Source organism: Talpa occidentalis, unplaced genomic scaffold (genome assembly GCF_014898055.3).
Source record: "Talpa occidentalis isolate TD23 unplaced genomic scaffold, MPIMG_talOcc4v2.1 talOcc4.18, whole genome shotgun sequence".
Classification (NCBI taxonomy): Eukaryota; Metazoa; Chordata; class Mammalia; order Eulipotyphla; family Talpidae; genus Talpa; species Talpa occidentalis.
The window spans coordinates 11,262,728-11,285,441 of NW_023601851.1; positions in this window are offsets into that span (position 1 = coordinate 11,262,728).

The following is a 22,714-nucleotide window of genomic DNA, read 5'->3' on the forward strand; positions in this document are numbered from 1 at the left end:
AACTGAAGAGAAATACTGTAGTTAGGAGTGTAGAGGAGAAATATCTGAGGAGAAATGGGACCGTAGGAGGAGATTCTGAGGAGAAGAGAGGCCTCAGACGAGAAAAATCTGAGGAGAAATACTGTAGTAAGGAGTGTTAAGATGACACGTTGGGTAGCACATACTTAGGAAATACAGGCCGCAAAAAAAGAATCTGAGGAGATATACTGTAGTAGGACTGTTGAGGAGAACTATCTGATGAAATAACCCCCTGGTAGCAGATTTGAGGAAAAACACAAGCCTCAGAGGAAAAAATCTGATGAGAAAACTCTAGTAATGAGTGCAGAGGAGAAATGTGTGAGGAGAAATGACACCGTAGCATGGCGACTGAGGAGAATAGAGGCCTCAGAGAGAAAAATCTGAGGAGAAATACTGTAGTAAGGGGGTAGAGGAGAAATATCAGGTGAGAAATGACACGTTGGGTAAGCACATTCTTAGGAGATGACAGGCAGTCCTCTGAAGAAAATATGAGGGGAAATACTGTAGTAAGGACTGTTGAGGAGTACGATCTGAGGAGAAATGACGCTGGGAAGCAGATTCTGAGAAGACAGGCCTCTCAGGAGAAAAAAGTACGGAGAAATATGTAGTAAGGACTGTTTAGGAGTATTATCTGAGGAGAAATGAGCCCTCACAAAGCATATTCTGAGGAGAAGACAGACCTCTGTAGATTAAAAACTGAAGAGAAATATTGTAGTTAGGAATGTAGAGGAGAATATCTAAGAAATGCACCGTAGGAAGCTGATTCTCAGGAGAAGACAGGTTCCTGAGGAGAAAAAATGAAGAAAATGCTGTAAGTTAGGAGTGTAGGAGAACCATCTGAGGTGATATGACACAAAGAGAAGCAGACTCTGAGGAGATGACAGGACTCTGAGGAGAATAACTTGAGGAGAAATACTGGAGTAAGGAGTAGTGAGAAGAATATAAGGAAAATGACCCCTGGGAAGCAAATTCTGAGGAGAAGACAGTCCTGCGACAAGGTACTGAAGGAAAAAAAAAAAAACTAAGGAGAAATACAGAGTAAGGATTGTTGAGGAGAACTTTCTGAGGGAAATGACCTCAGTGAAGCAGATTTTGAGGAGAAGACAGTCCTCTGCGACAAAGTTACTGAAGAGAAATACTGTAGTTAGGATTGTAGAGGAGAAATATCTGAGGAGAAATGACACCGTAGCAAGCGGTTCTGAGGAAGAGAGGCCTCTGAGGAGAAATATCTGAGGAGAAATACTGTAGTAAGGAGTGTTGAGGAAAATATCACTGAGAAATGACACGTTGGAAGCACATTCTGAGAGAAAAACAGGCAGGCCCCTGAATAGAAAATAGAGGAATGTTGAGGAGAACTATCTGAGGAGAAATGACCCCCTGGGAAGCAGATTCTAGGAGAAGACAGGCCGCTGAGGAATAAAAACTGAAGGAAATACTGTAGTTAGGAGTGTAAAGGAGAAATATCTGAGGAGAAATGGGACCATAGGAAGGAGATTCTGAGGAAGAAAGCCTCAGACGAGAAAATCTGAGGAGAAATACTGTAGTAAGGAGTGTTGAGGTGAACTCTCTGAGGAGAAATGACCACCGTGGAAGCAGAATCTGAGGGAAGACAGGCCTCGGAGGAGAAAAACTGAGGAGAATTACTGTAGTAAGTTCTGTTGAGGTGTACGATCTGAGGAGAAATGACCCCCGAGGAAGTAGATTCTGAGGACAAGACAGGCCTCTGAGGAGAAAAATCTGAGGACAAATACTGTAGTAAGGAGTGTTGTGGAGGAAAATCTGAGGAGAAATGACCCGCAGGGAAATAGATTCTGAGGAGAAGACAGGACTCTGAGGAGAAAAAACTGAAGAGAAATACTGCAGTTTCAAGTGTAGAGGAGAAAAATCTGAGGAGAAATGACACCGTAGGAAAGAGATTTTGAGAGGAAAAGAGGCCTCTGAGGAGAAAAATCTGAGGAGAAATATTGTAGTAAGGAGAGTGGAGGAGCAATATCAGGTGACAAATGACACATTGGGAACCAGATTCTGAGGAGGAGGCAGGCCTCTGTGTAGAAATAACTGAAGAGATATACTGTAGTTAGGAGTGTAGAGGAGATATATATGTGAGGAGAAGTGGCACCATAGCAAGGAGATGCTGAGGAGAAGACAGGACTCTGAGGAGAAAAAAGAGAGGAGAAATACATCAGTAAGGAGTTTTGAGGAGGAATATCTGAGGAGAAATGACCGCCATGGATGCAGATTCTGAGGAGAAGACAGGCCTATGAGGAGAAAAAAATGAGGAGAAATACTGTAGTTAGGTCTTTTGAGAAGAAATATCAGGTGAGAAATGACACGTTGGGAAGCACATTCTGCGGAGAAGACAGGCCGCTGAAGAAAATCTGAGATGAAATACTGAAGTAAGGACTGTTGAGGAGAACTATCTGAAGAGAAATGACCCACAGGGAAGCAGATTCGGCGGAAAGTCAGGTCTCTGAGGAGAAAAAACTGAGTAGAAATACTGTATTTAGGAATGTCTATGAGAACTATATGAGGTGAAATGACCTATGGGAAGCAGATTCTGAGGAAAAGACAGGCCGCTGAGGAATAAAACTGAAGCGAAATGCTGTAGTTAGGAGTGTAGCAGAGAAATATCTGAGGTGATATGAACCCCTGGGAAGCAGATTCTGAGGAGAAGACAGACCTCTGAGGAGAAAAACGTGAGGAGAAATACTGGAGTAAGGAGTGTTGAGGAGAAATATCTGAGGAAAATGACCCCCTGGGAAACAGATTATGAGGAGAAGACAGGCCTCTGAGGAATAAAAACTGAAGAGAAATTCTGTAGTTAGGATTGTAGAGTAGAAATATCTGAGGACAATTGACACCATAGGAAGGAGATTCTGAGGAGAATAGAGGCCTATGAGTAGAAAAAAATGAGGAGAAATACTGTAGTAGGAGTGTTGAGGATAATATATGAGGAGAAATGACCCCCTGGGAAGCAGATACTGAGGAGAAGACTGGCCTCTGAGGAGAAGAAACTGAAGAGAAATACTGTAGTTAGGAGTGTAAACGAGACCTATCTGAGGAGAAATGACATCGTAGGAAGCATATTGTGAGGAGAAGACAGGACTCTGAGTAGGAAAAATGAGGAGAAATACTGGGTTAAGGAGTGTTGAGGAGAAATATCTGAGGAGAAATGACCCCCAGGAAGGGCTAATCTAAGGAGAAGACAGGCCTATGAGGAGAAGAAACTGAAGAGAATTAGTGTAGTTAGTAGTGTGGAGGAGAAATATCTGAGGAGAAATGACACCGTTGGAAGGAGATTCTGTGGTGAAGATAGGCGTCTGAGTAGAAAAATCTGAGGAGAACTACTGTAGTTAGGACGTTTAGGAGAAATATCATGTGAGAAATGACATGTTGGGAAGCACATTCTGCGGAGAAGACAGGCCGCTGAATAGAAAATCTGAGGAGAAATACTGAAGTACAGACTGTTGAGGAGAACTATCTGAAGAGAAATGACCCTCAGGGAAGCAGATTCTGAGGAAACACAAGCCTTGGAGGAGAAAAAGCTGAGGAGAAATACTGTATTTAGGAATGTTCAGGTGAACTATATGAGGTGAAATGACACATGGGAAGCAGATTCTGAGGAAAAGACATGCCACAGAGGAATAAAAACTGAAGCGAAATACTGCAGTTATGAGAGTAGAGGAGAAATATCTCAGTAGAAATGACACCATAGGAAGGAGTTTCTGAGGAGAAGAGAGGCCTCTGAGGAGAATAATCTGAGGAGAAATAGTGTAGTAAGGAGTGTTGAGAACTATCTGAGGAAAATGACCCACTGGGAAGCAGATTCGTACGAGAAGACAGACCTCTGAGGAATAAAAACTGAAGTGAAATGCTGTTTTTAGGAGTGTAGAAGAGAAACATCTGAGTAGAAATGACACCGTAGGATGGAGATTCTGAGGAGAGGAGCGGCCTCTGAGGACAAATATTTGAGGAGAAATACTGTAGTTAGGACTGTTGAGGAAATATATCAGGTGAGAAATTACACGTTGGGAAGCACATTCTGCGGAGAAGACAGGCCGCTGAATAGAAAATCTGAGGAGAAATACTGATGTAAGGACTGTTGAGGAGAACTATCTGAAGAGAAATGACCCCCAGGGAAGCAGAATCTGCGGGAAGACAGGCCTCGGAGGAGAAAAAACTGAGGAGAAATACTGCCATTAGGACTGCTGAGGAGAACTATCTGAGGTGAAATGACACCCAGCGAAGAAGATTCGGAGAAGACAGGCCTCTGAGGAAAAAAAAACTGAAGAGAAATACTGTAGTTAGGAGTGTAGAGGAGAAATATGTGAAGAGAAATGACACCATAGCAAGGTGATTCTGAGGGGAAGAGAGGTCTCTGAGGAGAAAATTCGGAGAAGAAATACTATAGTACGGAGTGTTAAGGAGAATTATCAGGTGAGAAATGACACGTTGGGAAGCACCTTCTGAGGAGAAGACAGGCAGGCCTCTGAATAGACAAATAGGAGTAATGTTGAAGAGAACTATCTGATGTGAAATGTCCCCCTGGGAAACAGATTCTTAGGAGAAGACAAGCAGCTGAGGAATAAAAAAATGAAGAGAAATAGTGTAGTTAGGAGTTTACAGGAGAAATATCAGAGGTGAAATGACACCGTCAGAAAAGATTCTGATGACCCCCTGGGAAACATATTATGAGGAGAAGACAGGGCTCTGAGGAGAAAAAACTGAAGAGAAATACTGTAGTTAGGACTGTAGAGGAGAAATATCTGAGGGGAAATGACACCATAGGAAGGAGATTCTGAGGAGAAGAGAGGCCTCTGAGGAGAAAAATCTGAGCAGAAATACTGTAGTAAGTAGTGTTGAGGAGAATTATCAGGTGAGAAATGACACATTGGGGAGCACATTCTGAGGAGAAGACAGTCAGGCTTCCAAAAAGAAAAATAGGAGTAATGTTGAAGAGAAATATTTGAGGTGAAATGACGCCCTGGGAATCAGATTCTTAGGAGAAGTCAAGCCGCTGAGGAATAAAAACTGAAGAGAAATAGTGTAGTTGTGAGTGTACAGGAGAAATATCTGAGGAGAAATGACACCGTAGGAAGGAGATTCTGAGGAGAAGCGAGGACTCTGAGGAGAAATACTGCAGTAAGGAGTGTTGAGGAGAACGTTCTGAGGAGAAATGAACCCCTGGGAAGCACATTCTGAGGAGAAGACAGTCCTCGGAGTAACAAAAACTGAAGAGAAATTCTGTAGTTAGGATTGTAGAGTAGAAATGTCTGAGGAGAAATGACACCGTAGGAAGGAGACTCTGAGGAGAGGAGAGGCCTCTGAGGAGAAAAATCTAAGGAGAAATTCTGTAGTAGAGTGTTGAGGAGAACTTTCGGAGGAGAAATGACCCCTGGGAAGCAGATTCTGAGGAGAAGACAGGCCTCTGAGGAGAAGAAACTGAAGAGAAATATTGTAGGTAGGAGTGTGGAGGAGAAAAATCTGACGAGAAATGACACCATAGGCAGCAGATTCTCAGGAGAAGACAAGCCACTGAGGAGAAAAAACTGAAGAGAAATCCTGTAGTTAGGAGTGTAGAGGAGAAATATCTGAGGAGAAATGACCCCCTCAGAAGCATATTCTGAGGAGAAGACAGACCTCAGAGGAGAAAAAACTGAAGAGGAATATTGTAGTTAGGAGTGTTGAGAGGAAATATCTGAGGAGAAATGACACTGTAGGATGCAGATTCTCAGAAGTAGACAGATTCCTGAGGAGAAAAAACTGAAGAGAAATGCTTTAGTTAGGAGTGTAGAGGAGAACTATCTGAGGTGATATGACACAAAGGGAAGCAGAATCTGAGGAGAAAACAGGAATCTGAGGAGAAAAAAGTGAGGAGAAATACTGAAGTAAGTAGTGAGAAGGAATATCTGAGGAGAAATGACCCCTGGGAAGCAGATTCCGAGGATAAGACAGGACTCTGAGAAAAAAAAAAAAAACTGAGGAGAAGTACTGTTGTAAGGAAAGTGGAGGAGAACAATCTGAGGAGAAATGACCCGCTGGAAAGCAGATTCTGAGGAGCACACAGGCCTCTGGAGAAAAAAATGAGGAGAATTACTTTAGTAAGGACAGTTAAGGAGAACTATCCGAAAAGAAATGACCCCCGGGGAAGTAGATTCTGAGGAGAATACAGGCCTCTGAGGAGAAAACACTGATGAGATATACTGTAGTTAGGAGTGTAGAGTAGAACTATCTGAGGTGAAATGACCCCTTGGGAAGCAGATTCTGAGGAGAAGACCAGACTCTGAGGAGAAAAAACTGAAGAGAAATAGGGTATTTAGGATTGTAGAGGAGAAATATGTGAGGAGAAATGGCACCGTAGGAAGGAGATTCTGAGGAAAAGGGAGACCTCTGAGAAGAAAAATCTGAGGAGAAATACTGTAGTAAGTAGTGTTGAGGAGAATTATCACTTCAGAAAAGACACGTTGGGTAGAACATTCTGAGGATTGGACAGGCAGTCCTCTGAAGAGAAAATATGAGGGGAAATACTGTAGTAAGGACTGTTGACTAGTAAAATCAGAGGAGAAATGACCCGCTGGGAAGCAGATTCTGAGAAGACAGGCCTCTGAGGAGAAAAAAATACAGAGAAATACTGTAGTAAGTACTGTTTAGGAGTATTATCTGAGGAGAAATGAGCCGCTCACAAGCATATTCTGAGGAGAAGACAGACCTCTGTAGATTAAAAATTGAAGAGAAATATTGTAGTTAGGATTGTAGAGGAGAAATATCTGAGGAGAAATGACATCGTAGGAAGCTGATTCTCAGGAGAAGACAGATTCCTGAGGAGAAAAAACTGAAGAGAAATGCTGTAGTTAGGAGTGTAGAGGAGAACTATCTGAGGTGATATGAAACAAAGAGAAGCAGATTCTGAGGAGAAGACAGGACTATGAGGAGAAAAACGTGAGGAGAAATACTGGAGTAAGGAGTAGTGAGAAGGAGTATCTGAGGAGAAATGACCCCTGGGAAGCAGATTCTGAGGAGAAGACAGTCCTCTGAGTGATAAAAACTGAAGAGAAAATCTGTAGTTTGGATTTTAGAGTAGAAATGTCTGAGGAGAAATGACACCGTAGAAAGGAGTTTCTGAGGAGAAGAGAGGACTCTGAGGAGAAAAAATTGAGGAGAAATGCTGTATTAAGTTGTATTGGGGAGATATATATGAGGATTAATGATCCCCTGGGAAGAGATTCTGAGGAGAAGACAGAAATCTGAGAAAAAAAAAAAAAAAGGAGAAATACTGGAGTAAGGTCTGTTGAGGAGAACTTTCTGAGGCGAAATGACCCTCAGTGAAGCAGATTTTGAGGAGAAGACAGTCCTCTGGAACAACGTTATTGAAGAAGAAATACTGTAGTTACGATTGTAGAGGAGAAATATCTGAGGAGAAATGATATCGTAGGAAGCATATTGTGAGGAGAAGTCAGGCCTCTGAAGAGAAAATCTGAGGAGAAATACTGTAGCAAGGCGGTTCTGAGGAAAAGAGAGGACTCTGAGGAGAAAAATCGGAGGAGAAATAATGTAGTAAGTAGTGTGGAGCAGAAGTATCAGGTGAGACATGATACGTTGGGAAGTACATTCTGAGGAGAAGAAAGGCCGTTGAATAGAAAATCTGAGGAGAAATACTGTAGTAAGGACTGTTGAGGAGAAGTGTCTGAGGAGAAATGATCCTCTGGGAAGTTGATTCTGAGGAGAAGACAGGCCTCTGAGGAGAAGAAACTGAAGAGAAATACTGTAGTTAGGAGTGTACAGGAGAAATATCTGAGGAGAAATGACACCGCAGGAAGGAGATTCTGTGGAGAAGAGAGGCCTCTGAGGAGAATAATCTGAGGACAAATACTGTAGTAAGGAGTGTTGAGGAGAATGATCTGAGGATAAATGAACCCCTGGGAAGCAGATTCTGAGGAGAAGACAGGCCTCTGAGGAATAAAAAGTGAAGAGAAATTCTGTAGTTAGGATTGTAGAGTAGATATGTCTGAGGAGAAATGACACCATAGGAAGGAGATTCTGAGGTGAAGAGAGGCCTCTGAGGAGAAAAAAAAATGAGAAATACTGTAGAAAGGAGTGTTGCGGAGAAAAATATAGGAGTAATCACCCCCTGGGAAGCAGATTCTGAGGAGAAGACTGGCCTCTGCGAGAAGAAACTGAAGAGAAATACTGTAGTTAGGAGTGTAGAGGAGAAATATCTGAGGATAAATGACATTGTAGGAAGCATATTGAGAGGAGAAGACAGGCCTGTGAAGAGAAAAAAAGAAGAGAAATACTGTAGTAAGGACATTTGAGGAGCATTATCTGGTGAGAAATGACACGTTGTTAAGTGGATTCTGAGGAGAAGATACACCTCTGAGGAGAAAAATGTGAGGAGAAATACTGCAGTAAGGAGTGTTTAGCAGGATTATCTGAGGAGAATGACCCCCTGGGAGGAGATTCTCAGGAGAAGACAGGCTGCTGATTAGAAAAAACTAAGGTGAAATACAGTAGTAAGGACTGTTGAGAAGAACTATCTGAGGAGAAATGACCCCCTGGGAAGCATATTATGAGGAGAGGACAGGCCTCTGAGGAGAAAAAACTGAAGAGAAATATTGTAGTTAGGAGTGTAGAGGAGAAAAATCTGAGGAGAAATGACACCGTGGGCAGCAGATTCTCAGGAGAAGACAGGCCACTGAGGAGAAAAAAAAGAAGAGAAATACTGTAGTTAGGAGTTTAATGGATAACTATCTGAGGTGAAATGATTCCCTGGGAAGCAGAATATGAGGAGACTGGCCTCTGAGGAATAGAAACTGAAGAGATATACTGTAGTTAGGAGTTTAGAGGAGAAATATCTGAGGAGAAATGATATCGTAGGAAGCATATTGTGAGGAGAAGTCAGGCCTCTGAAGAGAAAATCTGAGGAGAAATACTGTAGTAAGGACTTTTGAGGAGCAATGTCAGGTGAGAAATGACACGTTGGGAAGTAGATTCTGAGGAGAGGATACACCTCTGAGGTGAAAAATGTGAGGAGAAATACTGAAGTAAGGAGTGTTTAGCAGGATTATCTGAGGAGAATGACCCCCTGGGAGGAGATTCTCAGGAGAAGACAGGCTTCTGAGTAGAAAAAACTAAGCAGAAATATAGTAGTAAGGATTGTTGAGGAGAACTATCTGAGGAGAAATGACCCACAGGGAAGCACATTATGAGGAGAAGACAGGCCTCTGAGGAAAAAAAACTGAAGAGAAATATTGTAGTTAGAAGTGTAGAGGAGAAAAATCTGAGGAGAAATGACACCGTAGGCAGCAGATTCTCAGGAGAAGACAGGCCACTGAGGAGAAAAAACTGAAGAGAAATCCTGTAGTTAGGAGTGTAGAGGAGAAATATCTGAGGTGAAATGACCCCCTGGGAAGTAGAATCTGAGGAGAAGACAGGAATCTGAGGAGATAAAAGTGAGGAGAAATACTGGGTTAAGGAGTGTTGAGGAGGAATATCTGAGGCGAAAGTACCCCCTGGGTAGCAGAATGTGAGGGGAAGACAGGCCTTGGAAAAGAAAAAACTGAGGAGAAATGCTGTCGTAAGGACTATTGAGGAGAAATATCTGAGGAGAAATGACCCCCGGGGAGGCCTAATCTGAGGAGAAGACAGGTCTCTGAGGAGAATAAACTGAAGAGAAATAGTGCAGTTAGTAGTGTAGAGGAGAAATATCTGAGGAGAAATGACACTGTAGGAAGGAGATTCTGAGGAGAAGAGAGGCGTCTGAGGAGAAAAATCTGAGAAGTACTGTAGTAAGGAGTGTTGAGGAGAATTATCAGGTGAGAAATGACACGTTGGGAAGCACATTCTAGGAGAAGACAGGCCGATGAATAGAAAATCTGAGGAGAAATACTGTAGTGAGGACTGTTGAGGAGAACTATCTGAGGAGAAATGACCACCGTGGAAGCAGATTCTGAGGGAAGACAGGCCTCTGAGGAGAAAAAACTGAGGAGAATTACTGTAGTAAGTTCTGTTGAGGTGTACGATATGAGGAGAAATGACCCCCGGGGAAGTAGATTCTGACGAGAAGACAGGCCTCTGAGGAGAAAAATCTGAGGACAAATACTGTAGTAAGGAGTGTTTTGGAGGACTATCTGAGGAGAAATGACCCGCAGGGAAGTAGATTCTGAGGAGATGACAGGCCTCTGAGGAGAAAAATCTGAAGAGAAATACTGCAGTTTCGAGTGTAGAGGAGAAAAATCTGAGGAGAAATGACACCGTTGGAAGGAGATTCTGAGAGGAAGAGAGGCCTCTGAGGAGAAAAATCTGAGGAGAAATACTGTAGTAAGCAGAGTTGAGGATCAATATCAGATGAGAAATGACACAAAGGGAAGCAGATTCTGAGGAGGAGGCAGGCCTCTGTTTAGAAATAACTGAAGAGATAAACTGTAGTTAGGAGTGTAGAGGAGATATATGTGAGGAGAAGTGACACCGTAGCAAGGAGATGCTGAGGAGAAGACAGGACTCTGAGGAGAAAAAAGAGAGGAGAAATACATCAGTAAGGAGTTTTGAGGAGGAATATCTGAGGAGAAATGACCGCCTAGGAAGCAGATTCTGAGGAGAAGACAGGCCTCTGAGGAGAAAAAACTGAGGAGAAATGCTGTATTTAGGAATGTTCAGGAGAACAATATGAGGTGAAATGACCCATGGGAAGCAGATTCTGAGGAAAGGACAGGTTGCTGAGGAATAAAAACTGAAGTGAAATGCTGTAGTTAGGAGTGTGGAGGAGAAATATCTGAGTAGAAATGACACCATAAGAAGGAGTTTCTGAGGAGAAGAGAGGCTGCCCGAGCCCGCGGACTGGTCAACGAGGTTCTCGAGGGGAGAGCAGCGACCTGAAGAACAGGGGTACACCACGGAGGGAGACACGCACACTCTTGGTTCAGCTATCGCAGTTCTTTTTTACTTTTGGTTTCGGCGGGTCTTTATAGCTGGGGACCGGAAGTGGAAGAAGCAGGCCAACCGTGCCTAGCCAATGATTAAACATATAACCTCATTTGGTGTGCCAGAGGTCGTCATGCGCACTGGGCCAAAAGAAGCACAGCTACTCCAGGAAGGGCACATGCCCTTATTTGGTGCACCGGAGGTCGTCATGCGCACTGGGCCGAAAGGAGGACAGCCAGTCACGGAAGGGGGAAGTATCCTTATGCCACGAGGTAAGGCGCCAACAGATCCCCCTTTTTCTCTTTATTATGAGGAGGAATGTGCCTGTCTTAGGTTGTGAATTGCAGGGACGAGCCTTACCCGTCATCACCTGATGGTCCTAGATGGAAAGGGAGCACAGGCTGTCTTAGTTTGGTCTTGTCCCGCATTCCATCTTACCCGTCATTGGCTATCCATTCCAGCATCCTCAAGGGGGCCCAGTCAGGAAGCTGGATAATGACTGAAGTTAAAAGGCTGCCAAAGGTCAGGAAGGTGGGACTCCCATAGCATGTAGGCTGTGCTACATACTGGCCAGGCGCAGACGGCGCCCGGAGATCCGTATATGCGTCCCCACTTTCCAGCATTTCCAGGCGGTGATAGTGCACCTGGATAGGTCTCGCCTAAAGGAACGATATTTGTTGCCTTACAAACCCAACAATTTTGTTTAAAACACAAGGACCTATAGCAAGTAACATTAAAAGAGATAATGGGGGGGGGCAACAGGGGAAGCAAATAGGGCAAAAGTCCATTAAGGCCAGTCCATAAGGGGTTGGTTGCAAGTTCCTGGAAACGGAGATGGCCAAACCGGAGGCACCCGTGGCCAGGCTAGAGGTAATGCCTTGCAGTTGCAGGGGGAATCCAAGGAAGAAGATGCGGATGCGAGAGAGGCAGGTGGTCCGAGGCCGGCTAAGACACAGGTGACAGGGTACTGTAGAAAAACCAGGAGAATCCAGGTGGCCACAGGGATCCTGAAAATGAAACAAAAAGAGACGCCTCAGAGGGACTCAGCCACCCTGGGCGGAAGGGGTTGACGGGGCGCCTCGGCGGCGTCCGGAGGTTTTGTAGTGGCGCTGGGTGGCACAGGTACAGCGCGAACCAAGCGCTCTGGGAGCCAGCGAGGAGAGTCAGCATCGTGGGGGTAGACACAAACTGCTCCACGAGCCCAAATCAAAACAGGGTCTGGACCATTCCAAGAGCCGTTAAGTGGGTCCTTCCATTTGACCAATGCAAACTGAGTGGAGGTGGAGGAGTGCCAAAAGCGGTCAGCTGCACTTTTACCAGCATCATCCAGGAGGAGGAAATTTAAAATAAACAAGGCATGACACAGGACATTGCGGGGCACCAACCTGGAGGGGTACCAAGAAGATTGGCGGATTTTGTGAATAACAGTTTTGAGTGTCTGGTGGGCTCTTTCAACGATGCCCTGTCCCTGGGGATTATATGGTATGCCAGTAGTATGGGCAATGGAAAGGGAGGCACAGAATTCAGAAAATGCCTTGGAAGTGTAGCCCGGTCCATTATCAGTCTTAAGGGCCTTAGGCACGCCTAAAACAGAGAAGGCGTAAAGGAGATGGGAGATACCATGTTTGGTGGCCTCCCCAGCATGGGGAGAAGCCAATAAAAATCCACTGAAGATATCAATGGAAACATGGACATACTTGAGATTACCAAACTCAGAAACATGGGTGACATCCATTTGCCAGAGGTCTCGAGGGGCCAAACCACGAGGGTTGACACACAAGTGAGGGACAGGAAGGGAAGTAGCACACGTTGGGCAGGAGCGAACAATGTGCAGGGCTTGGTCTCGGGTGAGATGGAACAACACACGCAGGGACCGGGCATCGAGATGACGGAGGTCATGGGCTTGTTGGGCCTGGGTGACCGAAAGAACGTGAATTGTCTGAGTGGCCGCATCGGCCAAGTTGTTTCAGTGTGTCAGGGGTCCCGGAAGTCCTGAATGGGCCCGAAGATGGCTGAGGATGAAAGGGGCAGTGCGGTCTCGTATGGCCTCCTGACAGCGTTGAAAAAGGGTTGCAGCCATGGAGGATGTTTTGATAAATGGGGCGGTTTCAAGTAGGGGGACCGACTGGGCGATGTAAGCACTATGCGTATATAAATTAAGAGGTTGATGGGCAAAGGAAGAAAGAAAAGTGATCACCGCCTCAAGCTCTACAAGCTGGGCCGAGGAATGAGGGGTTTTCCAGGCAGTGGAATGACTATGCACCACATATGTGGCTGTTCCACTGGAGGATCCGTCGGTATAAACTGTGAGGACCTACAGATGGGGTGATCTTTGCGTGGTTTTGGGAAAGACAAAGCGGTGGCTGGAAGCAAACTGAACAAGTTTGTCAGGAGGGTAATGTTTATCCAAAATGCCCAGATAGGAAGCCAGTGCGATGGGCCAAGTGTCAGTGGACTGTAGCAACCAGTCAGTCTGGTGGTTGGAATAAGGAGTGACCACAGAAGAAGGCTCAAGGCCGAAGTATTTGTGGGAAGCAAGATGTCCCTGAACAATAAGGTCAGCAACAAGGTCATAATATGGGAGAAAGGTCCTTTTTGAGGAAACTGATTGATGGAGCCACAGGACAGGGTTGTCCTGCCAAAAGAGCCCAGTGGGACAGTGTTGAGTGGAAAAGATAAGCAAGGAAAATGGTTTGGAATAGTCCAAACATACAAGAAAATGATCATTAATGGCAGTTTGTACCTTTTGTAAGGCAATCTGGCCCTCAGGGGACAGAGATCGCGGAGACGCAGGATCAGGGTCGCCCTGGAGGGTATCAAAAAGGGGCTTAATGTCCGCTGTGGGCAACTTTAAATAGGGGCGAAGCCAATTAATATCCCCCAGAAGTTTCTGGAAATCATTAAGGGTGTGAAGATGGTCGGTTCAAATAGGTGCACTTTTAGCATTAATGTATGGACCATCGAGATGGAAACCAAGGTAGGGGTCACACATTTGTACCTTCTCAGGGGGGATTGTTAGCCCTGCCCGAGTTAAATGGCAGTGAAGGGAGTGGAAGCAAGCTAGAACCGCTTGGGGGGGTTGCCTGCCAATAGGATGTCATTCATATAATGAATGATGTAAATAGAGGGCCATTGAAGATGTACCGGCCGGATGGCGCAGGCAACAAAAAGTTGACAGAGAGTAGGGCTGTTAGCCATACCCTGTGGAAGAGGCCATTGGTCGACCCAGACCGGGTCATCGGATTTCCAAGAAATAGAGATGATGTCCGGGGAGGGTACAGGAACTTCAATGGCCTCTACGGAAAACTTCCCAGTCCGACACGGCTTACCTGGCCCTTAGGTTGGATGGGCTGTGTAATGCCTTGAAGGCGGGATCCAAGGCCACGACCCGGATGAAAGCCCTGAGACAGCATTTGAGCGGTAACCACCTCGTTAGGGCTACACATCTTGAGACCCATTTGAGAGAGGAGGACCCAACCCCAGATATTAACCGGGAGGCCGGGCAAGACATAAGGCTTAACGTAGCCAGTATGGCCCTCTGTGTCTGTCCACTGTAGGAGTTTGGAACTTTGTAATGGATTGGCAGATTGTCCTATACCTTGAAGGTTGGTGAGCGTGGCTATGGTGGGCCAGGAGGGAGGCCAGTCAGACTGGCAGATGATAGAGACATCTGCTCCCGTGTCGATAAGGCCGGTGAAAGAGTGGCCGTCCAAAGAAAGAGTAAGGGAGGGCTTGTCCTTAGTTACGGGTTGAACCCAAAGGACATCTGTGACATTAGTGCGCGACCCTCAATAAGGAAGGGTTTGTTGTTGCGGCCCGGACAACAGTGGGAGAGGAACCAACTGGGCAATTTTGGCCCTGGCGGATATGTAATGGGAGAGAGGCGGAGGCAACAACCGAAAGGGTGCTCATAAAGTCTTGATCTATGATTCCAGGAAAGACATGCAGGCCCCAGAGGTTGAGAGAGAAACGGCCGAGGAGGAGGCCGCAGGTGCCCGCCGGGGGCGGTCCCTTGGACGTGGTGGGTAACACCTGTGGGCCCATTACTGGAGTTAATAATGTGTCGGTGGGGGCACAGATGTCCAATCCAGTGCTACCTGAGGTGGCTCGGGAAGTTGGCCACTTATCGGGGTCCTTGGCAATAGAGGTGGGGGGAGGCTGGTAGCGACACTCTTGTTCTGCCAACTCGTCCCAGTCTACCTCGGAAGCCGAAGGAGACCTATGGTGGGTCGCGGCAGAGAAGGGTAGAGGCTTTTGCATGGGGGAATTGTATTTGGAAGGGGCTCCTTTACGGGGGTGCCAGCAGGTTGGGGGGCACCATCTGGCACTGGGGGCGGATTATTTTGGGGATTAGTCTCATCATAAGGGTTGGGGACCCCTGTTGCATGTTTTGGGGGCGAAATTTCTTCATCCTCACTATGGGATGAAATTAGGTTCTAACTGCAAGCCCCGGAAGGGGGAGCCTCAGCTACACTGGAGAGGGCACTTTTAAGGATATTTTCAGTATGGGAGATAGCATGTTGTAAGCCAGGATCAGATTTTCGCTTAGCCAACAGATCATTAATAAGATTCCAATATGAAAAGGCCGTTACTGGAAACTCTTCAGGCCCAAAATCTCGATAAAAATCGTTGAGAGCATCTCCCACTCTCTGCCAGCGTTTTTCAAAAATATTTCCTTCTTTAGGGAACCACGGGCATGTTTCTTGTACAAAATCAAAGAATAAAATAGGTCCTTGGACGTAATCCTAACTCCGCGTGTCCTAAGAGTTCCTTGAGCTGGGGAACATAAAGCTGGTGTTCACTAAGTGCCTGTCCCATTTTTAAACAAATCAGACGCCAAAACTTACCTAATGACTGTCTAGCCGGGTGGGTCGGGGCCTGAGTAACTCGCGCCGCGCGCCGCGTCTGGGTCTACTGGAAATCTCTCGTACCTCGAGCCCCACGTTGGGTGCCACCTACCAGAGCCCGTGGACTGGTCAACGAGGTTCTCGAGGGGAGAGCATTGATCTGAAGTACGGGGGTACACCATGGAGGGAGACACGCACACTCTTGGTTCAGCTATTGCAGGTATCTTTTACTTTCGGTTTCGGCGGGGCTTTATAGCTGGGGACCGGAAGTGGAAGAAGCAGGCCAACAGTGCCTAGCCAATGATTATACCCATAACCTTAATTGGTGTGCCAGAGGTCCTGATGTGCACTGGGCCAAAAGAAGCACAGCTTATCCCGGATGGGCACATGACCTTATTTGGTGCACGGGAGGTCGTCATGTGCACTGAGCCGAAAGAAGCACAGCCAATTTCGGAAGGGGGAAGTATCCTGATGCCACGAGGTAAGGCGCCAACAAGAGGCCTCTGAGGAGAATAATCTGAGGAGAAATATTGTAGTAAGTAGTGTGGAGCAGAACTATCTGAGGAAAATGAGCCCCAGGGAAGCAGATTCGTAGGAGAAGACATGCCTCTGAGGAATAAAAACTGAAGAGAAATACTGTAGTTAGGAGTGTAGAGGAGAAATATCTGAGGAGAATTGGGACCATAGGAAGGAGATTCTGAGGAGAAGAGAGGCCTCAGACGAGAAAAATCTGAGGAGAAATACTGTAGTAAGGAGTGTTGAGGAGAAATATCAGGTGATAAATGACACGTTGGGTAGCACATACTTAGGAGAATACAGGCCGCAAAATAGAAAATCTGAGGAGATATACTGTAGTAAGGACTGTTGAGGAGAACTATCTGAGGTGAAATAACCCCCTGGGTAGCAGATTCTGAGGAAAAACACAAGCCTCTGAGGAGAAAAATCTGATGAGAAAACTCTAGTTATGAGTGCAGAGGAGAAATGTGTGAGGAGAAATGACACCGTAGCATGGCGATTCTGAGGAGAATAGAGGCCTCAGAGGAGAAAAATCTGAGGAGAAATACTGTAGTAAGGAGGGTAGAGGAGAAATATCAGGAGAGAAACGACACGTTGGGTAGCACATTCTTAGGAGATGACAGGCAGTCCTCTGAAGAGTCTGAGGAGAAATACCCCCGGGAAATAGATTCTGAGGACAAGACAGGCCTCTGAGGAGAAAAATCTGTGGACAAATACTATAGTAAGGAGAGTTGTGGAGGAAACCCTGAGGAGAAATGACCCGCAGGGAAATAGATTCTGAGGAGAAGAGTGGACTCTGAGGAGAAAAAACTGAAGAGAAATACTGCAGTTTCGAGTGTAGAGTAGAAAAATCTGAAGTGAAATGACACCGTAGGAAAGAGATTTTGAGAGGAAAAGAGGCCTCTGAGGAGAAAAATCTGAGGAGAAATATTGTACTAAGGAGAGTGGAGGAGCAATATCAGGTGAGAAAAGACACATTGGGAACCAGATTTTGAGGAGGAGGCAGGCCTCTGTGTAGAAATAACTGAAGAGATAAACTGTAGTTAGTAGTGTAGAGGAGATATATATGTGAGGAGAAGTGACACCATAGCAAGGAGATGCTGAGGAGAAGACAGGACTCTGAGGAGAAAAAAGAGAGGAGATATACATCAGTACGGAGTTTTGAGGAGGAATATCTGAGGAGAAATGACCACCTTGGATGCAGATTCTGAGGAAAAGACAGGCCTATGAGGAGAAAAAAATGAGGAGAAATGCTGTAGTTAGGACTGTTGAGGAGAAATATCAGGTGAGAAATGACACGTTGGGAAGCACATTCTGCGGAGAAGACAGGCCGAGAAGATAATCTGAGAGGAAATACTGAAGTAAGGACTGTTCAGGAGAACTATCTGAAGAGAAATGACCCCCAGGGAAGCAGATTCGGCGGGAAGACAGGCCTCTGAGGAGAAAAAACTGAAGAGAAATAGTGTAATTAGGACTGTAGAGGACAAATATCTGAGGAGAAATGACACTGTAGGAAGCAGATTCTCAGGAGAAGACAGGCCGCTGAGGAGAAAAAAATGAAAAGATATGCTGTAGTTAGGAGTGTAGCAGAGAAATATCTGAGGTGATATGAACCCCTGGGAAGCAGATTCTGAGGAGAAGACAGACCTCTGAGGAGAAAAACGTGAGGAGAAATACTGGAGTAAGGAGTGTTGAGGAGAAATATCTGAGGAGAAATGACCCCTGGGAGGCAGATTCTGAGGAGAAGACAGGACTCTGAGAAGAAAAAACTGAAGAGAATTAGGGTAGTTAGGAGTGTAGAGGAGAAATATGTGAGGAGAAATGGCACCGTATTAAGGAGATTCTGAAGAGAAGGGAGGCCTCTGAGGAGAAAAATCTGAGGAGAAATACTGTAGTAAGGACTGTTGAGGAGAACTATCTGAGGAGAAATGACCCCCAGTGAAACAGATTCTGAGGATAAGACAGGTCTCTGAGGAGAAATAGTGTAGTTAGTACTGTAGAGGAGAAATATCTGAGGAGAAATGACACTGTAGCAAGGCGATTCTGAAGAGTAGACAGGCCTCTGAGGAGAAAAATCTGAAGAGAATTAGTGTAGTAAGGAGTGTTGTGGATAAATATGAGGTTAGATATTACACGTTGGGTAGCACATTCTGAGGAGAAGACAGACCGTTGAATAGTAAATCTGAGGAGAACTACAGTAGTAAGAAGGGTTGAGGAGAACTATATGAGGAGTAATAATCTCCGGTGAAGCAGATTCTGAGGGAAGACAGGCCTCTGAAGAGAAAAAACTGAGGAGAATTACTGTAGTAAGGACAGTTTAGGAGAACAATCTGAGGAGAAATGACCAACGGGGAAGTAGATTCAGAGGACAAAACAGGCCTCTGAGGAGAAAAATCTGAGGACAAATACTGTAGTAAGGAGTGTTGTGGAAAACTATATGAGGAGAAATGACCCCTTCGGAAGTAGATTCTGAGGAGAAGACAGTCCTCTGAGACGAAGTTACTGAAGAGAAATACTGTAGTTAGGATTGTAGAGGAGAAATATCTGAGGAGAAATGAAACTGTATCAAGGCGGTTCTGAGGAAAAGGGAGGCCTCTGAGGAGAAAAATCAGAGGAGAAATAATGTAGTAAGCAGTGTGGAGCAGAAATATCAGGTGAGAAATGATACATTGGGAAGTACATTCTGAGAAGAAGACAGGACATTGAATAGAAAATCTGTGGAGAAATACTGTAGTAAGGACTGTTGAGGAGAAATTGCTGAGGAGAAATGACCACCGGGGAAGCGGATTCTGAGGGAAGACAGGCCTCTGAGGAGAAAAATCTGAGGAGAAATACTGTAATAAGGACTGTGAGGAGAAGTGTCTGAGGAGAAATGATCCTCTGGGAAGCAGATTCTGAGGAGAAGACAGGCCACTGAGGAGAAGAAACTGAAGAGAAATACTGTAGTTCGGAGTGTAGAGGAAAACTATATGAGGTGAAATGACCACCTGGGAAGCAGAATCTGAGGAGAAGTTCGGTTCTGAGGAGAAGAACCTGAGGAAAAATACTGTAGTTAAAACTGTTGAGGAAAATATCTCAGGTGAAATAACCCCCTGGTAAGTAGATTCTGAGGAGACAACAAGCCTCTGAGCAGAAAAAACTGAAGAGAAATACTGTAGTTAGGAGTGTAGAGTAGAAATGTCTGAGGAGAAATGACACCATAGGAAGGAGATTCTGAGCAGAAGAGAGGCCTCTGAGGAGTAATTTCTGAGGAGAAATACTGTAGTAAGGAGTGTTGAGGAGAATTATCAGGTGAGAAATGACACGTTGGGAAGCACATTCTGAGGAGAAGACAGGCAGGCCCCTGAATAGAAAAATAGGAGGAATGTTGAAGAGAACTCTCTGAGGTGAAATGACACCACGGAGGAGACACACACACTCTTGGTTCTGCTATCGCAGGTCTCTTTTACTTTCGGTTTCGGCGGGGCTGTTTAGCTGGGGACCGGAAGTGGAAGAAGCAGGCCAACAGTGCCTAGCCAATGATTATACACATAACCATATTTGGTGCGCCAGAGGTCGTGAGGTGCACTGGGCCAAAAGAAGCACAGCTCATCCCGGATGGGCACATGCACTTATTTGGTGCACCGGAGGTCGTCATGCACACTGGGCCGAAAGGAGCACAGCCAATCTCGGAAGGGGGAAGTATCCTGATGCCACGAGGTAAGGCACCAACAAGAGGCCTCTGAGGAGAATAATCTGAGGAGAAATACTGTAGCAAGGAGTGTTGAGGAGAACTCTCTGAGGAGAAATGAGCCCCTGGGAAGCAGATTCGTAGGAGAAGACAGGCCTCTGAGGAATAAAAACTGAAGAGAAATACTGTAGTTAGGAGTGTAGAGGAGAAATATCTGAGGAGAAATGGGACCGTAGGAAGGAGATTCTGAGGAGAAGAGAGGCCTCAGACGAGAAAAATCTGAGGAGAAATACTGTAGTAAGGAGTGTTGAGGAGAAATATCAGGTGATAAATGACACGTTGGGTAGCACATACTTAGGAGAATACAGGCCGCAAAATAGAAAATCTGAGGAGATATACTGTAGTAAGGACTGTTGAGGAGAACTATCTGAGGTGAAATAACCCCCTGGGTAGCAGATTCTGAGGAAAAACACAAGCCTCTGAGGAGAAAAATCTGATGAGAAAACTCTAGTAATGAGTGCAGAGGAGAAATGTGTGAGGAGAAATGACACCGTAGCATGGCGATTCTGAGGAGAATAGAGGCCTCAGAGGAGAAAAATCTGAGGAGAAATACTGTAGTAAGGAGGGTAGAGGAGAAATATCAGGTGAGAAATGACACGTTGGGTAGCACATTCTTAGGAGATGACAGGCAGTCCTCTGAAGAGAAAATATGAGGGGAAATACTGTAGTAAGGACTGTTGAGGAGTACGATCTGAGGAGAAATGACCCGCTGGGAAGCAGATTCTGAGAAGACAGGCCTCTCAGGAGAAAAAAGTACGGAGAAATACTGTAGTAAGGACTGTTTAGGAGTATTATCTGAGGAGAAATGAGCCGCTCACAAGCATATTCTGAGGAGAAGACAGACCTCTGTAGATTAAAAACTGAAGAGAAATATTGTAGTTAGGAATGTAGAGGAGAAATATCTAAGGAGAAATGACACCGTAGGAAGCTGATTCTCAGGAGAAGACAGGTTCCTGAGGAGAAAAATCTGAAGAGAAATGCTGTAGTTAGGAGTGTAGAGGAGAACTATCTGAGGTGATATGACACAAAGAGAAGCAGACTCTGAGGAGATGACAGGACTCTGAGGAGAATAACTTGAGGAGAAATACTGGAGTAAGGAGTAGTGAGAAGGAATATCTAAGGAAAAATGACCCCTGGGAAGCAAATTCTGAGGAGAAGACAGTCCTCTGCGACAAAGTACTGAAGAGAAAAAAAAAAAAACTAAGGAGAAATACAGGAGTAAGGATTGTTGAGGAGAACTTTCTGAGGCGAAATGAGCCTCAGTGAAGCAGATTTTGAGGAGAAGACAGTCCTCTGCGACAAAGTTACTGAAGAGAAATACTGTAGTTAGGATTGTAGAGGAGAAATATCTGAGGAGAAATGACACCGTAGCAAGGCGGTTCTGAGGAGAAGAGAGGCCTCTGAGGAGAAATATCTGAGGAGAAATACTGTAGTAAGGAGTGTTGAGGAAAAATATCACGTGAGAAATGACACGTTGGGAAGCACATTCTGAGGAGAAAACAGGCAGGCCCCTGAATAGAAAAATAGGAGGAATGTTGAAGACAACTATCTGAGGTGAAATGACCCCCTGGGAAGCAGATTCTTAGGAGAAGACAAGCCGCTTAGTAATAAAAACTGAAGGGAAATAGTGTAGTTAGGAGTGTAAAGGAGAAATATCTGAGGAGAAATGACACCGTAGGAAGGAGATTCTGATGAGGAGAAAAGCCTCTGATGAGAATAATCTGAGGAGAAATACTGTAGTAAGTAGTGTTGAGGAGAACGATTTGAGGAGAAATGAACCCCAGGGAAGCAGATTCTGAGGAGAAGACAGGTTTCTGAGGAATAAAAACTGAGGAGAAATTCTGTAGTTAGGATTGTAGAGTAGAAAAGTCTGAGGAGAAATGACACTGTAGGAAGGAGATTCTGAGGAGAAGAGAGGCCTATGAGGAGAAAAAAATGAGGAGAAATACTGTAATAAGGAGTGTTGAGCAGAAATATATGAGGAGTAATGACCCCCTGGGAAGAAGATACTGAGGAGAAGACTGGCCTCTGCGGAGAAGAAACTGAAGAGAAATACTGTAGTTAGGAGTGTAGACGAGACCTATCTGAGGAGAAAGGACATCGTAGGAAGCAGATTCTGAGGAGAAGACAGGACTCTGAGTAGAAAAAAGTGAGGAGAAATACTGGGTTAAGGAGTGTTGATGAGAAATATCTGAGGAGAAACGACCCCCAGGAAGGGCTAAACTGAGGAGAAGACAGGCCTCTGAGGAGAAGAAACTGAAGAGAATTAGTGTAGTTAGTAGTGTAGAGGAGAAATATCTGAGGAGAAATGACACTGTTAGAAGGAGATTCTGAGGAGAAGACAGGATTCTGAGGAGAAAAAAGTGAGGAGAAATATTGTAGTAAGGACTGTTGAGGTGAACTATCTGCGGAGAAATGACCCACTGGGAAGCAGATTCTGAGGAGAAGACAGGATTCTGAGGAGAAAAAAATGAAGAGAACTAGTGTAATTAGGACTATAGAGGACAAATATCTGAGGAGAAATGACACTGTAGGAAGCAGATTCTCAGGAGAAGACAGGCCCCTTAGGAGAAAAAACTGAAGAGATATGCTGTAGTTAGGAGAGTAGCAGAGAAATATCTGAGGTGATATGAACCCTTGGGAAGCAGATTCTGAGGAGAAGACAGACCTCTGAGGAGAAAAACGT